Source organism: Meriones unguiculatus, chromosome 6 (genome assembly GCF_030254825.1).
Source record: "Meriones unguiculatus strain TT.TT164.6M chromosome 6, Bangor_MerUng_6.1, whole genome shotgun sequence".
Lineage (NCBI taxonomy): Eukaryota > Metazoa > Chordata > Mammalia > Rodentia > Muridae > Meriones > Meriones unguiculatus.
This window is the reverse complement of record NC_083354.1, coordinates 78,904,770-78,922,834: the sequence shown is the minus strand read 5'-3', so window position 1 is coordinate 78,922,834 and position 18,065 is coordinate 78,904,770. Positions and strand designations below refer to the sequence as shown.

Genomic DNA, 18,065 nt, shown 5'->3' with positions numbered 1-18,065 from the left:
TTAGAAAGACAAATGGGATGGACATTGGATGTAGGAGAAAACAAGTAACAGGACAGGAGCCTACCACAGAGGGCCTCTGAAAGGCTCTACCTAGAAATGTATCAAAGCAGATATTAAGACTCATAACCAAACCTTCAGCAGAGTGTAGGGAATAAAAAAAAAAAGGGGGGGGGGAGGTTAACATGACCTGGAGAGGACAGGAGTTCCACAAGGACCAAATATATCTGGGCACAGGGATCTTTATGAGACTGTTTCTACAAACAAGGACCATGTATGGATACAACCTAGAGCCTCTGCTCAGATGTAGCCCTTGTTAGCTCAGTATCCAAGTGGATACCCTAATAAGGGGAACAAGGACAGTTTCTGACATGAACTCAATGGCGGGCTCTTTGACACTGACCCCCCCGCTCCGGGAAGAGCAGTGTTGCTAGGCCACAGAGGAGGACTTTGCAGCCAGTCCTGATGAGACCTGATAAGCTAGGGCCACATGGAAGGGGAGGAGGTTCTCCCCTATCAGTGGACTTGGAAAGGGGCAGGGAGGAGATGAGAATGGGAGGGAGGGATTGGGAGGGAGGGAGGGAGGGAGCGGGATACAGAAGGGATACAGAGTTAACAAACTGTAACTAATATTAAAAAAATAAAAATTATATTAAAAAAGAAGAAAGAAAAAAAGAGGCTTCTAAACAAAGGAAAAAAAACAAAAATAAATAAATAAAAGGATATAAGAAACATCAAAAAAAAAAAAGAATGCCTTGAAAAGATGAAATCTAACAATAATAGGAATAGACAAAAAAGAAGATTCTAAGCTCCAAGGTGCAGAAAATATTGTCAAGAAAATCATAGAAGAAAAATTTCCCAACCTAAAGAAAGAGATGTCTATAACACACAAGAGGCCTACAGAATACCAAATAGACTAGACCAGAAAAGAAACTCCTCATGTAACATAATAGTCAAAACACAAAACACAAAATCTACAGAGGAAAGAAAAAATATTAAGAGCAGCAAAGCAAAAAGGCCAAGTAACATGTAAAGGTAGGCCTATCAGAATCACACCAGACTTCTCAACAGAAACTGTGAAAGCCAGAAGAGCCTGGGCAGATGTCATGCAGACTCTAAGGAACCACAGATGCCAACCCAGACTACTATACCCAGCAAAGTTTTCAATCAACATAGATGGAGAAAACAAAATATTCCATGACAAAACTAAACTTAAACAATATTTACACAGGAACCCATCCACACAGAAGATACTAGAAGGAAAACTCCAATCCAATGAAAACTACACGCAAAAAAACACAATATATAGATAACAACAAAAAAATTATAGGAAAACAAGCATTAAAACACAATAACACCAACTCTGCAATAAAAGGAACTAACATTCATTGGTTACTATTCTCTATCAACATCAACGAACTCAACTCTCCAATAAAAAGACACAGACTAAGAGAATGATTGTGGAAACAGGATCCAACATTCTGCTGCATCCAAGAAACACACCTCTGAAACAAAGATAAACACTACCTCAGAGTAAAGGGCTGGAAAAATGTTATCAAGCAAATGGGCAAAGAAAACAAGCTGGAATATCTATCCTAATATCTAATAAAATAAACTTTCAACCAAAATTAATCCAAAAAGATGAGGAAGGGCACTTCATTCTCACCAAAGGAAAAATACACCAGGAGGACATCACAATTCTAAACATCTATACCCCAAATACAAGATCACCTATATTTGTTAATGAAACATTATTAAAACTTAAATCACACATCAATCCCAACACCTTAATAGTGGGAGACTTTAACATTCCAATTTCACCAGGGGACAGATCATCTACACAGAAGCTAAATTAGGGACTTATAGAGGTCCTTAATCAAATGGACCTAATACGGGCTGGAGAGATAGCTCAGTGGTTAAGAGCACTCTCTGTTCTTCCAGAGGACCTGGGTTCAATTCCCAGCACCCACATGGCAGCTCACAACTGTCTGTTACACCAATCCCAAGTGATCTGACACTTTCATTCTAATGTACATAACAATAAATAAATTATTTTTAAAAATGGACCTAATAGCTGTCTATAGAACTTTTCACCCAAATTCAAAAGAGTATAACTTCTTTTCAGCACCTTATGGAACCTTCTCAAAAATTAACCATATACTCGGGCACAAAGCAATCTTTAACAGCTACAAGAAAATTAAAATAATCCCTAATATCCTATCAGACCACCATGGACTAAAACTAGATGTCAACAACAACAGAAATAACAAAAAAGCCTACATACAAATGGAAAGTAAACAGTTTTCTACTCAATGACAGCTTAGTCAGGGAATTAGAGACTTCCTAATATTCAATGAAAATGAAGGCACAACATACCCAAACTTATGAGATACAATGAAAGCAGTGCTAAAAGGAAATTTCATAGCACTAAGTGCCTCCACAAAGAAGTTGGAGACATCTCATACAAGCAACTTAACAGCACACCTAAAAGCCCTAGGAAAAAAAGAAGCAGACACTCCCAAGAGGAGTAGATGATTGGAAGTAATCAAACTCAGAGCTGAAATCAATGAATTAGAAAACAATTCAAAGAATCAAGGAGACCAAGAACTGGTTCTTTGAGAAAATCAACAAGATAGACAAACCCTTAGCCAAACTAATTAAAAGGCAGAGAGAAACTATACAAATCAGCAAAATCAGAAACAAAAATGGGGATAAAACAATATATGTGGTAAAATCTAAACAATCATTAGGTCTTACTACAAAAGCCTATATGCCACAAAATTTGAAAATCTAAACAAAATGAACAAGTATTCTTGATAGATTCAATTTACCAAAATTAAATCAAGATCAGGTAAATAGATTGAATAGTCCTATATCCCCCAAGGAAATATAAGCAGGCATGAAAAGTCTCCCTTGCCAAAAAAGTCCTGGGCCAGATGGTTTCAGTGCAGAATTCTACCAGACCTTCAAAGAAGAGTTAACTCCAATTCTCTTCAAAATATTCCACGAAATTGAAACAGAAAGAACATTACCAAGCTCATTCTCTAAAGCCACAGTTGCCTTGAACCACACAAAGGCCCAACCAAAAAAGAGAACTTCAGATGTATCTCTCTTATGAACATTGATGGTAAAATACTCAATAAAATACTTGCAAATCAAATCCAAGAACATATAAAAGATATCATCCACCATGACCAAGTGGGCTTTATCCCAGGCATGCATGGGTGGTTCAATATACAGAAATCCATCAATGTAATGCACAATATAAACAAACTAAAGGAGAAAACCACATGATCATCTCTTTAGGTGCCAAAAAAGCATTTGACAAAATCCAACACCTATTCATGTTTAAAGTCTTGGAGAGATCAGGGATGCAAACCACATACCTAAACATAATAAAGACAATATACAGCAAGCCTATAGACAACATCAAACTAAACAGAGAGAACCTAAAATCAATCCCACTGAAATCAGGGACAAGGCAAGGCTGCCCACTTTCCCCATACCTCTTCAACATAGTACTTGAAGTCCTAGCTAGAGCAATAAGACAACTAAAGGAGATCAAGGGAATATAAACCAGAAAGGTAGAGGGCAAAGTATCACTAATTGCATATGACATGATAGTATACATTAGTTATCCTAAAAATTCAACCAGAGAACTCCTTCAGCTGATAAACACCTTCAGCAGAGTAGCTGGATACAAATTAACACACACAAAAAAAACAGTAGCCTTCTTGTATACGAAAGACAAAATGGCTGAGAAAGAAATTAGGAAAACTACACCCTTCATAATAGCCAAAAATAACATAAGGTACCTTGGGGTGACTCTAACCAAGCAAGTGAAAGACCTGTTTGAAAAAACTTCAAGTCTCTAAAGAAACTGAAGAAGATATCAGAAGATGGAAAGATCTCTTGTGCTCATGGATTGATAGGATAAACATACTGAAAATGGCCATCCTGCCAAAAGCAATCTACAGATTCAGTGCAATTCCAAACAAAAAACCAACGCAATTCTTTACAGAAATTGAAAGAACAATTCTCAACTTCATATTGAAAAACAAAAAACCAAGAATTTCCAAAATGATCCTATACAACAACAGATCGTATGGAGGAATCTCCATACCTAATCTCAAGCTGTACTACAGAGCAATACTAATAAAAACTTCATAGTACTAGATTAGAAACAGAATGGTGGATCAATGGAATCTAATAGAAGACCCAGAAATAAACCCAGATACCTAAGGATACTTGACGTTTTTACAAATACAATGGAAAAAAGACAGCATCTTCAACAAATGGTGCTTGTCTAACTGGATGTCTACATGTAGAAAAATGCAAATAGATCCATATTTATCACCCTGCACAAAACTAAAGTCCAAGTGGATCAAAGACTTCAACATAAAACCAGACACACTAAAGCTGTTAGAAGAAAAAGTGAACTCATTGAACTCATTGGCACAGGACACAACTTCCTGAACAGAACACTAACAGCACAGACTCTAAAACCAACAATAAATAACTGTGATATCATGAAAATGAAAAGCTTCTGTAGAGCAAAGGACACTGTCGTCAGAACAAAAGGACAGTCTACAGATTGGGAATGGATCTTCACCAACCCTATATCTGACTAATATATGAGATAATATCCAGAAAATATTAAAAAAAAAAACTCAGAAAGTTGAACAGCAACAAATCAAGTAATCCACTTAAAAAATGGGGTACAGGGCTAAACAGGGAATTCTCAATAGAGGAATATCGAATGGCAAAGAAACATTTAAAGAAATGCTCAATATCCTTAGTCATCAGGAAAATGCAAATGAAAACAACCCTGAGATTTCACCTTACACTCATCAGAATGACTAAGATAAAAAAAACTCAAGTGACAATACATGCTGGAGAGGTTGTGGAGAAAGGGGAACCCTCCTCCATTGCTGGTGGAAATGTAAACATGTACAACCACTTTGGAAATCAATCTGGCGCTTTCTCAGACAATTAGGAATTGCGCTTCCTCAAGATCTGGCTATTCCACTCCTATGCATATATCCAAAAGATGCTCAAGTACACAACAAGGACATTTGCTCAACCACGTTCATAGCAGCTTTATTCATAATAGCCAGAGACCTGGAAACAACCCAGATGTCCATCAATGGAGGAACGAATATAGAAATTGTGGTACTTTTACACAATGGAATGCTACTCAGCAATTAAAAACAAGGAAATCATGAAATTTGCAAGCAAATGGTGGGAACTAGAAAAGACCATCCTGAGTGAAGTAGCCCAGAGGCAGAAAGACACACATGGTACACACTCACTTTAAGTGAATATTAGACATATACTATAGGATAGACATACTGAAATCTGTACACCTAAAGAAGCTGAGCAAGAAGGAGAAACTCGGCTAAGGTGATCAATCATCACTCAGAAAGGCAAATGGAACAGACATTGGAAGAGAGAGAAAACAGACAATAGGACGGGGGCCTACCACAGAGGGCCTCTGTAAGACTCTACCAAGCAGTGTTATCAAAGCAGATGCTGAGACTCATAGCCAAACTTTCAGCAGAATGCAGGGAATCTTATGAAAGAAGGAGTAGATAGAAAGATTTGAAGGGGATAGGAGGTCTACAAGGAGAGCAACACAAACAAAAAATCTGGGCACAGGGGTCTTTTCTGAGAGTGATATTCCAACAAGGGACCATTAATGGATATAACCTAGAACCCCTGCACAGATGTAGCCCATGGCAGCTCAATCTCCAAGTGGGTTACCTAGTAAGGGGAACAGGGACTGTCTCTGACATGAACTCAGTGGCCTGCTCTTTGATCACCTCCCCCTGAGGAGGGAACAGCCTTACCAGGCCACAGAAGAAGACAATGCAGCTAGTCTTGATGAGATCTCATAGGCTAGGTTCAGATGGAAGGGGAGGAGGAGCTCCCCTATCAGTGGACTTGAAGAGGGGCATGGGAGGAGATGAGGGAAGAATGGTGGGATTGGGAGGAAATGAGGGAGGGGGCTCCAGCTAGGATTCAAAGTGAATAAAGTATAATTAATACAAATAATTTTTCAAAATGTTAAAAGAGCATATATCTAAAATATGCTAAAGTATACAACAAGAACATTTGTTCAACCATGTTTGTAGCAGCTTTATTTATAATAGCCAGAATCTGGATACATCCCAACAACTCAACAGAGGAATGAATACAGAATTTGTGGTACAATTACACAATGAAATACTACTCAGCAATTAAAAACAAGGACATCATGAAATTTGCAGGCAAATGGATGGAACTAGAAAAGATCATCCTGAGTGAGGTATCCCAGAAGCAGAAAGACACACATGGTATATACTCACTTATAAGTGGATATTAGACATATAAAATCTGTACACCTAGAAGCTAAGCAAGAAGAAGAACCCTGGGTAAGATGATCAGTCTCCATTCAGAAAGGCAAACAGGGTAGACATTGGAAGAGGGAGAAAACAGGCAACAGGACAGGAGCCTACCACAGAGTACCTCTGAAAGACTCTACCCAGCAGGGTATCAAAACATATGCTGAGACTCACAGCCTAACTTTGGGCAGAGTGCAGGAAATCTTAAGAAAGAAGTGGCATTTAGAAAGACCTGGAGGAGACAGGAGCTCCACAAGGAGAGCAACAGAACCAAAAACAAACAAACAAAAATAATAATAAAATAAAATGAAAAAAATCTGGGCACAGGGGTCTTTTCTGAGACTGATACTCCAACCAAGGACCATTCATAGATATAACCTAAAACCCTAGAACCCCTGCACAGATGGAACCTATGGTAGCTCAGTCTCCAAGTAGGTTACCTAGTAATGGGAACAGGGACTGTCTCTGACATGAACTCAGTGGCCTGCTCTTTGATCACCTCCCCCTGAGGAGGGAACAGCAGCCTTACCAGGCCACTGAAGAAGACAATGCAGCTAGTCTTGATGAGATCTCATAGGCTAGGTTCAGATGGAAGGGGAGGAGGAGCTCCCCTATCAGTGGACTTGAAGAGGGGCATGGGAGGAGATGAGGGAGGGGGATGGGATCAAGAAGGTATGAGGAAGGGGGCTACAGCTGGGATACAAGGCGAATAAACAGTAATTAATAAAAAAAGAAATTAATTTTTTAATGTAAAAAAAATAACCAGAAGCAGAAGATAGCCATTTTATATAGGAAGATACTTAGTGAAGGTGGTACCTAGCAGAATTTAGTATCTAAAAATCTTTCCAAATTTGCACAAAGCAATGTTGCCATTTAGTGTAAGATCTAAGCTGAGCCCTATATCTCTAAAAGTCAAAGAAAGCACTGTAATGTACTTATATTTACTCTTCAGCGATTATTATGTCCATTCGAGAGAAGTCAGGTGTGCTGGAATAATGCATATGTGGTTAAAGGTAACACTGCAAAGACAGGGAAAGTAGGGGCAACACTGCAGCTTTTCCCATTATAATTTTCCATATTCCTGTACATAAACTGTTGCTAATTTGGTTCATGGCATCTGAAATTGTTGGTCTATTACCATTATGTTATCTACCTGCAAAATCATTTATTTTTTCAGGGAAATTAATAAAAGTAAAGTGTAAAAATAAAGTTAAAATCAATTCAATTGCAATGAGTAAAGTTACACCTAAAAATCATTATCGCAGGGCTTGTTCTTTCTGTATGAAAAAGTTTGCTACATACAACAGTAAAGAGAACAGTGTGATGAATTGCCAATACAACAATCAGTGTTATAAAATCAAAGATACTGTTATTCTTACTTTATATTTTAGCCTTACTTTTAAAGTCAAACCTAAGACATCCTGTCACTTTAATTGAAAATATTTTGATATGCGTCCCTAAAACAAGGAATACTTTTTTGACCTCCTTTAATATTACTTTTGTTTGTACAATTAGACACATTGGGGACATTTTGTAATAAAGGGCATATCCGACTGAATTCTTGCCAGCCTTCTTTGACATCATTTTTTCAACTTCTAAAATACAAGAAAAGCATTCAAGTAATTGTAACAATCTTTCAAAAGATATGCCTTCCTTTGATGTTTTATTAAATGCTTTTTGTTTATAACTTACATTAAAACTCAACATAGCATAGAATAAAGTCTATTATTCCATTTGACAAGAAAACTAATTTCTAATTTTTCACAAAAGTATTAAAATATATTTTAAAGGAGGGTGAGGATTAAGCTGGGAAAATGGCTTAACAGCTTGTTACACAAACATGAGAAGCAAAGGTCAATCTCTATAGATCTACATTTGTCACACACTTGCAATCCCAGCTTCTGTAAGTAGATACCTGAAACTTACAAGCCAGCCAGCCTAGCATACATGGACAGAAGAGACTCTGACTCCAAATGAAAGTAGGCAATACCTAAGGAAGGACATCCAAGTTTGTTTGGGCCTCAACATACATTGGTACATGAACATGCATGCATATGCTCATGCACATGTGTGAACACACACACAGATACACATGCATGCAAACAGAGAGAGGGGGGAGAATCATTACCTAAGACCTAGCCAAATAAAAACATTATCTCAGAGACATTTAAAAATGGATGTCTCTTTGAAAATACAAATTGGACATAAAACACCTTATAATCAAATTTTGAAAAGTAGAATTATTCATACATTCTAGTCATTTAGAAGAAACTCTTCCTAATAACTAATGATCAAAGATTCTTACTGTAAGGAATCTACATGCATCATCATATCACTTAAAACTTGTTACATTAAATGATAAAAATCACGTAGTGACACATACTTTTAGCTGAAAGGCAAAGGGCATAGTACATTCAAGGTGAACATATTTGATGCATTCTTAACAGTGGCCATTTCATATCATGAAGAAGTGCTCTCATTTATGTTGTTTGGTTTGATAACTTTTACAAAGCGCTAGCGATCAAAATTGGACCAAAAGCCTTTACATGCTAGTCAATTTCTCTTACGCTAAGCTACCTCTCCAGAATGGATTTCTGTATTTTAATAATAATATGAATTGTGCCACAGTACATCTGTTGAAGTACTGAAAGCTAACCACTAAGGTCTTTAAAGTGAGTAAAGGCTCTTCATGAAACAGATTTTCCTAACCAAATAATAATCCGATACACACATTACAATGATGATATGTGGGGTCCCTCTGGGGCACAGCCAGCATTGGGGAACTGCACTCTGCCCCCCGAGCTTAAGTGGGCCAGGCCTTAGCCTGCCTTCCAGAGGAGGCCTGCAGGCTTCAGGAACATCCAGGTTAGACCCCCCCACATCCCCTGCCACCAGGTCCCACAGGGGCACAGCCAGCAGAAGAGAGCTGAATTCTATCACCTGACAGAACTTCATCATCCAGACTATGGATCTACCTGCCTTGCCAAGAAACATCCAGGATTCATGCAGTGGCCAGCCCACACCAGGAACAACCAGATAGTAAAGGCCAAGGAAAGAACACAATCAACAAGAGCCAGGGCAATATGGCACCAGCAGAACCTGGCTACCACTACAACAAGCCCTGGATATCCTAACACAGCCAAAACACAAGATTACTTCAAATCCAATCTTATAAAGATGATAGAGACCTTTTAAAAAGAAATTAATAAATCCCTTAAATAACTAAAGGAAAATAGAAGCAAACAGGTGAAGAAAATTACTGATACCATTCAAGACCTGAAAATAGAAGCAATAAAGAAAATACAAACTGGGGCTAGAGATGGTTCAGAGGCTAAAAACACTGCCTGTTCTTCCAGAGGTCCTGAGTTCAACTCCCACCATCCACATGGTGGCTCAAAACCATCTATAATGTAATCATCCCTCTTCTGGAATATAGTTATCCATGCAGATAGAGCACCCATATACATAAAAATAAATAGACAGACAGATACATACATACATATTATTCTTTTTTTACATACTTTTTATTTTTTATATATTAGGTTATTTACTTTGTATCCCAGCTATAGCCCCCTCCCTCTTTCCCACCCAATCTCACTCTCCCTCCCTCATCTCCTCCCTGCCCCTCTCAAAGTCCACTGATAGGGGAGGCCCTCCTCCCCTTCCATCTGACCCTAATTTATCAAGTCTCATCAGGACTGGCTGCAATGTCCTCCTCTGTGGCCTAGCAAGGCTGTTCCTCCCTCAGGGGGTGGGGCGGGTGGGAGGGAGGCCAAAAAGCCTGCCACTGAGTTCATATCAGAGACAGTCCCTGTTCCCCTTACTAGGAAAACCCACTCAGATGCTGAGCTGCCATGGACTACGTCTGAGCAGGGGTTCTAGGTTATATCAATGCATGGTCCTTGGATGGAGGATCAGTTTCAGAAAAGACCCCTGTGCCCAAATATATTTGGTCCTTCTAGTGCTCCCATCCTTTCCAGGTCTTACTAGCTCCCCCTTCTTAAATATGATTCCCTGCACTTTGCCCAAGGTTTGGTTATGAGTCTCAGCATCTGCTCTGATACACTGCTAGGTAGAGTCTTGTTTTAAAAAGAAAAAAAAAAGAACAGAAACTGAGGGAATCTTGGAAATGGAATTTTTTAATTTTAATTTTTCTTCACAATTTATTCATTATATATCCCAATTGAAACCCACTCCTTCAACTCCCCCCAGTCCCACCCTCCTTTTCTCTCCCCCAACCCTTTCCCCTAGCCCAGTAAAAGGGGGAGTTCTCCACTATTGCCTTCTGCCTATATAGCTTGTTAAGACTCATCAGGAGTGCCTGGATCTTCTTCCTCTGTGGCCTGGCAAGGCTGCATCACCGGGGACAAGTGATCAGAGAGCAGTCAACTAAGTTCATGACAGAGGCGGCCCCTGTTCCCCTCACTCAGAGATCCACATGGAGACTGAGCCACATCTGAGCAGGGGGTTTAGGTCCTTTTTGTGCATGGTCCTCCGTTGGTGCATCAGTCTTTGCAGCACCCTCTGGGTTCAGATCTTTTAGCTTTGTTGGTCTCCTTGTGGGGCTCCTACCCCTCCATGCCCCTCTATTCAACACCCCTCTCTTATTCCGTAAGACTCCCGGCACTGTGCCCAAACCATAAAATGGAAAAAAGCATCTTCAACAAATGGTGCTGGTCTAACCGGAAGTCCACATATAGAAAAATGCAAATAGACCCATATCTATAACTGGGCACAAAATTAAACTCGAACTGGATCAAAGATTTCAACATAAAAGTAGACACACTACATCTGTTGGAAGAAAAAGTGGGAAAGAGCCTCAAACTCATTGGTACATGAGACAATTTCCTGAACAGAACACCAGCAGCTTGGACTCTAAGATCTAAAATTAATAAATGAGACCTCCTGAAATTGAAAAGCTTCTGTAAGCAAAGGACACTGTCAACAGAATGAAATGACAGCCTACAGACCGGGAAAAGATTTCACCGAGCGCAAATCCAAGAGAGGTCTAATTTCTAAAATATATAACAATCTCAAGAAATTAGACACTAACCAACCAAAAATCCAATATACAAAGCTAAGCAGAGAATTCTTAACAGACGAATATCCAATGGCAGAAAAACACTGAAAGAAATGCTCAACATCCTTAGTCCTCATGGTAATGCAAATCAAAACAACTCTGAGATTCCATCTTACACCCATCAGAATGGCTAAGATAAAAAATTCAACTGACAACACATGCTGGAGAGGATGTGGAGAAAGTGGAACCCTCCTTCATTGCTGGTGGGAATGTAAACTTGTACAATCATTTTGGAAATCAATCTGGCGCTTTCTCAGAAAATTGGGAATAGCTCTACCTCAAGATCCAGCTATAACACTTCTGGGCATATACCCAAAAGTTGGCCCACCATTCAATAAAGATATTTGCTCAACTATGTTCATAGCTTTATTTGTAATAGCCAGAATCTGGAAACAACCTAAATGTCCCTCAATGGAGAAATGGACACATTTACACAATGGAATACTAATGGAAAAATTGTGGTACATTTACACAATGGAATACTACCCAGCAATTAAAAACAAGGAAATCATGAAATTTGCAGACAAATGGCTAGAAAAGATCATTTTCAGTGAGATAACCCAGAAGCAGAAAGACAGGCACGGTATACACTCACTTATAAGTGGATATTAGCTGCATAGTATAAGATAATAATCTACAGACCTGAAGAAGCTAAACACTAAAGAGGACCCTAGAGAGGATGCTTAAATCACATTCATAAGGGCAAACAGGAAAGACACCAGAAGCAGTGGAAGAGAGGAAACAGGATGGGAGCCTCCTATAGAGGGTCCTCTGAAAAAAATCCACCCAACAAGGGATCAAAGCAGATGCTGAGACTTACAGAAATGGAAATGTTAGGGAAGAAAACAGGAATTACAGATGAAAGCATCACCAACAAATTACAAGAGATGGAGGAGAGAATATCCGGTGTAGAAGATACAATTGTAAAAATTGATACATTGGTCAAAGAAAATGTCAAATCTAAAAGTTCCTGACAGGAAACATCCAAGAACTTTGGACACTATGAAAAGACCAAACCCAAGAATAACAGAAATAGAAGAAAGTAAAAATTCCCATTTCCAAGGCCCAGAAAATATTTTCAACAAGATCACAGAAGAAAATTTCCCCATCCTAAGGTAAGAGATGCCTATAAACATACTATAAGCTTACAGAACACTAATAGCTTAGACCAGAAAAGAAAATCCTCCCGCCACATAATGATCAAAGTGCTAAATGTACCGAAGAAATAAAGAATATTCAAAGCTGCAACAGAAAAAGGCCACATAATATAAAAGGCAGACCTACAGAATTACACCTTACACCTGACTTCTCAACAGAGACTCTAAAAGCCAGAAGGGCCTGGCCAGATGTCTTACAAACCATAAGAGACCAGAGATGTCATCCCAGACTACAATAAGCAGCAAAACTTTCATCATCATAGATGGAGAAAACAAGATGTTTATGATAAGATGATATTTAAACAATATCTATCCACAAATCCAGCCCTACAGAAGATACAAGAAGGAAACCTCCCATCAAGGAGGCTATTTACATCCCTCAGGAAATAACCCTACACCAGTAATATCAAAAGAAAGGAAACACACACACACACGCACATACAAACTACCACCACCAACACTAAAAAAAAAAAAAAAAACAGAAATTGACAGTCATTTGCCATTAATATCTCTCAATGAAAATGGATTCAATTCCCCCAATTAAAAAGACAAAGACTAAAACAATGGATTGAAAAACAGGACCCATCACTCTACTGCATACAAGAAACACACCTCAGTGACAGATAGACATTACCTCAGAGTAAAGGGTTGGGGAAAAGGTTTTCCAAGCAAATGGCCCCAAGAAACAAGCTGCAGTAGCCATTCTAATGTCTTATAAATAAAATAAACTTTGGAGTTTTTATTATTATTATTAACCAAAAGTAATCAAGAGATGGGGAAAATCACTTCATACTCAATGGAAAAATACACTAAGATGATGTCTCAATTCTGAATATCTATGCCCCAAATTCCAGGGCACCCACATTCATAAAAGAAACATAACTAAAGCTTAAATCACACATTGAATCCCACACATTAATAGTGGGATATCTCAATACTTCACCCCCACCAAAGGACAGGTCGTACAGACAGAAACTAAACAGAAAAATAATTAAACTAATGAATGTTATGACTTAAATGGACCTAACAGATATCTATAGAACATTTTACCCAAACATGAAAAATATACCTTTTCAGCACCCTGTGAAATCTTCTCTAAAATTGACCATATACTCAGTCACAAAGACTCAACAGACACAAGAAGATTGAAATAATCCCATGTATCTTATCAGACTACCATGGATTAAAGTTGGGCTTCAACAACAGAAATAACAGAAAACCTATAAACTTGGGAAAATGGACAGAATTAGAAAAGATAATCCTGAGTAAGATAACCCAGAAGCAGGAAGACATGTATGGTTATAGTAATTTATAAGTGGATATGAGCCATATAATATAGGATAAACATACTAAAATCTACAGACCTAAAGAAGCTAAACAACAAGGAGGACCCTAGGGAAGATGCTTAATTCTCATTCAGAAAGAAAACAAGATAGACACTGGAAGTGGTAGAAAAGAAAGAACAGGATGGGAATCTACCACACATGTCCTCTAAAAGACTTCATGCAGCAGAGGATGGAAGCAAATGTAGAGACTCACAGCCAAACTTTGGACAGAGCACAGGGAGTCTAATGAAAGAAGAGGGAGATAGAAAGAATTGATGGGGACAGAAGCCCCACAAGGACACCAACAAAGCCAAAAAAAGCTGGGCCCAGGGATTACTACAGAGGCTGATGTATCAAACAAAGATCATGCATAGAGAGGAGATAGAGCCCTTGCCTAGATGTAGCCCATTGTCAGCTCAGTCTCCAAGTGGATTGTAAGGGGAGAAAAGACAGTCTCTGACATGAACTCAGTTGCCTGCTCCTTGATTACTTCTCCCTAGTTGGGTGACCTAGCCATCCCACAGAGGAAGAGGATCCAGATAGATCCTGATGGGACCTGATAGGCAGGGGTCAAACAGTAGGAAAGAGGACTTCCCCTATCAATGGACTAGTAGAGGGCTACATCCAGCAGAGGGCTAATATCCAAAACATATAAGAACTCCTGAAATTAGACACCAACAAACCAAATAACCCAATTAAAAATGGTATACAGAGTTAAACAGAGAATTCTCAACATAGGAATAGCTAATATAGAGAAACACTTAAATAAATGCTCAACTTCCTTAGTCTTCAGGGAAATACAAATCAAAACAACTATAAGATTCCAGAGATTCCATCTTACACCCATCAGAATGGCTAAGATCAAAAACTCAAGTGACAACACAGGCTGGAAAGGATGTGGAGAAAGGAGAACCTTCCTCCATTGCTGGTGAGAATGCACAACACTTTAGAAACTAATCTGGCATTTTCTCAGATAATTGAGAATAGTTCTATCTCAAGACCAAGCTAATACCACTCCTGGGCATGTACCCAAAAGAGGCTCCACCATTCCACAAGGATACCTGCTCAATTATGTTCACAGCACTTTTATTCATAATAGCCAGGAACTGGAAACAACCTGGATGTCTTCAACTGAGGAATGGATGAAGAAATGTGGTACATTTACAAAATGGAATACTATTTAGCTATTAAAAACAAGGATATCATGAAATTTGCAGGTAAACAGATGAAAAGAAAAGGTAACCCAGATGCAGAAAGACAAACATGGTATGCACTCTAAGTGAGTGGATATATGATATTAGCCATGAAGTACAGATTAACCATGCTACAATCCACAGACCCAAAGAAGCTAAGTAGCAAGGAGGGCCCAAGGGAGGTTGCTTGACTCTCCCTCAGAAAGGGAAATAAAATAGACCAGAGGTGAATGGAGGGAGGAAACTGAGTGGGAGAAGGGGTGGGTAGGGCAACAGGAGGGATCAAGTTTGGTGAGGACTGAAGGAGAAAGAACTAGGAATGAGAACTGAATTTGGGTGAGGGGGCAGATCTGGCATGAGCCAGAAACTTTTTTTTCCAGTAATTAATTTATTTACTTTATATCCCAATTACATCTTCCCCTCCCTCCTTTCCCCGCATTCCCTCCCTCTCACATCCCCAAGCCTTTGTCCCTTCCTCCTCTTCTTCCATGGATATCAACCTGCCTTGGCATATCAAGTTGCAGTAGGACTAGGCACATGTCCTATTGAGGCTAGTCAATTAGGAAAAGGGTCCCAAAAACAGGCAACAGAGTCAGAGACAGTTAGGCATAATTTCAAACAAGAATTAACTATGAAATAATGTTACTCCAAGGTAAGAGCTTGAGATGAATAGTCTATCTATTCACAATTATTCTATGTAAAGTATAAACCCTTAATTTGAGAACTCTTTCAAAGGACTGATATACAGGCCAAACAAACAAATAAAATTTAGAAGGCTTGAGAGGTAATGAAAATGCTAACAAATGTGTTGTTGTTTTTTTTTCCTAACAAATGGTTTAAAGAAAGAACTTTTTTTTTCTACACAAGTTATTTAATTTAAAAAAGGTTCATAAAAAGAGCACTTGTTCTTGCAGAGGACTAGAGTTCAGTTTCCAGCACCCACATTGTGGTCCATAAATACCTGTAACTACAGTTCCAGGGGATTCAATGCCTTCTTCTGACATTTGAGAACACCAGACACACACTTAATGCACATACATACATGAGGGTAAAACACTAAGATACATTTAAAAAGGAGGAGGAGAAGAAACTAAAAAACAAAAGCAAAATAAATACAAAAAATAACAAGATACTAACATAGGCTAACTGGTGACTACATGAGATAACAATGTTTTCATAACACATTATTCATCATAGTCATTATATGGTATCTATCTGAGTCCTTCAATATAACTGACTCTAGCAGAGCCTATTAAATCTGGTATGAAACCAAGTATGGTTGCATACACTTTTAGTCGGGAGGCAGAGGCAGGCAGATCTCTGTGAGTCCCAGGCCAGCCAAGCCTGCACTGTGAGACCCCGTCTCAACAAAACTAAACCAAGCAAAACAAACTAACAAAATTGGTATGGTTTTATAGGATTACAAGCCATTAGTGAGCCAGATTTTTGAGTGAGTAAGATAAACCAACTGGTTAAGAGATTTCCCCTTTCTTCCCTGCTGTGTGTTGCAATAAAAACTGGAATGCCAATGTTTTAAGGCCTCATTTTAAGTACAGCAGTGGCCTTTCTGTCTGAATTTAGTCAGGGTTAAAGCTTGTTGATGACGTGCATTCATACCCAAATGAACTCCAATTAAAAAAAAAAAAGACAACAAAATGATCCAAATTTAATTAGAGCTTCTTTTAAGAGAAAAAGAGCAAAAGGAAGGAAGTGAGAAGGAAAGGGAGGAAAGGAGGAAGGAAAGAAGGAAGGAAGGAAGGAAGGAAGGAAGGAAGGAAGGAAAGAAGGAAGGAAGGAAAAATACTGAACTATGAATTTTCCTCAGGAATTATGTCTGAAGCATAAATATTGATTTTATTTGTTCTTTTACTTTTTGTTCACTTCACCATATCATTAACTAAAATCATACAAATGCTGTGATCCCACCGACTGTTATCTCAACTAAAGCTACTTATCTTTCAATTTTAAAAGTCGTAGATATAACTAGCCATTTGTTAAGTGTTAGTAACTTCTGTCTTAGAAGAAAGTAGGATTTGTCTTAAGAGCCCACCTATCAGGAAACAGAGGCTCCTTTGTTAGTGAGAGTATTAGTTAAAATCACATTAAACACTAAGTCATCTTCCAGTCTTAAGAACATAAATGTCTAAAAAAAACAGGAAAATATTGTCAAATCTCAGTTTTCACACCAATGGACTTTATTTAACGTTTACTTTTGTCTGTTTTTTGAAATAATTGGTTTATTGTCATTTGGGGGTTAGGAGAAAAGTATAATTTTAAATATTGGCATTAATTTATTTGAAATAAATATTAAAAACTTAAAAAACAAAGATGAACTCTTACACTTACACAGTATCTTTTTCAATGGGATGTGAGTACACCAGACAATACAAGTTACATAGCAATGGCTACATAAATGTTATGCCTAGAGGAGAAAGCAACCAGCTTCATAAAGTATGAAACCAAACATGCATTTTAAGGAAAGAGTGTCAACAAATTTAAACAAATGTATGTAGCCAGAAATGGTGGTTCATTCTTGTCACTCCAACACTCAGAAGGCTAAGGCAGGAGAATCACTGTGAGTTCCAGGCCAGCCTGTCTAGATTAAAGTGAGCCTGGGCTACAGAACAAGGCTTTGTAACAAATATAAAACAAAACAAGAACCCTCCCCCGCCCCAACACAAACAACCATTAGACAAATGCATAAATTATCCCTTGAGGAAAGGAGAGGTTACCCACACAATTGAATTTTATAAGAAACTAAGTGTGGAGAAGACATCTAAAGCTTACTGTTTTAAATGCCTGTAACAATATTCAAGTGTGATATGCTTGCCTATTTAACAAGTCTCCAGTTCTTATGATTTATCCCAGTACCCCAAATGATAACATTCTCTATAGAAACCTGTCAAAAAGGCTGTAAAAAAGAATTGAGT

General features: G+C 38.4%; 1 protein-coding gene across 4 annotated transcripts in view; it reads right to left on the bottom strand.

Annotated features, from left to right (window-relative positions):
- Positions 1-18,065, bottom strand: part of Adamts6 (ADAM metallopeptidase with thrombospondin type 1 motif 6) — a 263,176-nt gene that overhangs the window by 156,883 nt on the left and 88,228 nt on the right. The window lies entirely within an intron of this gene.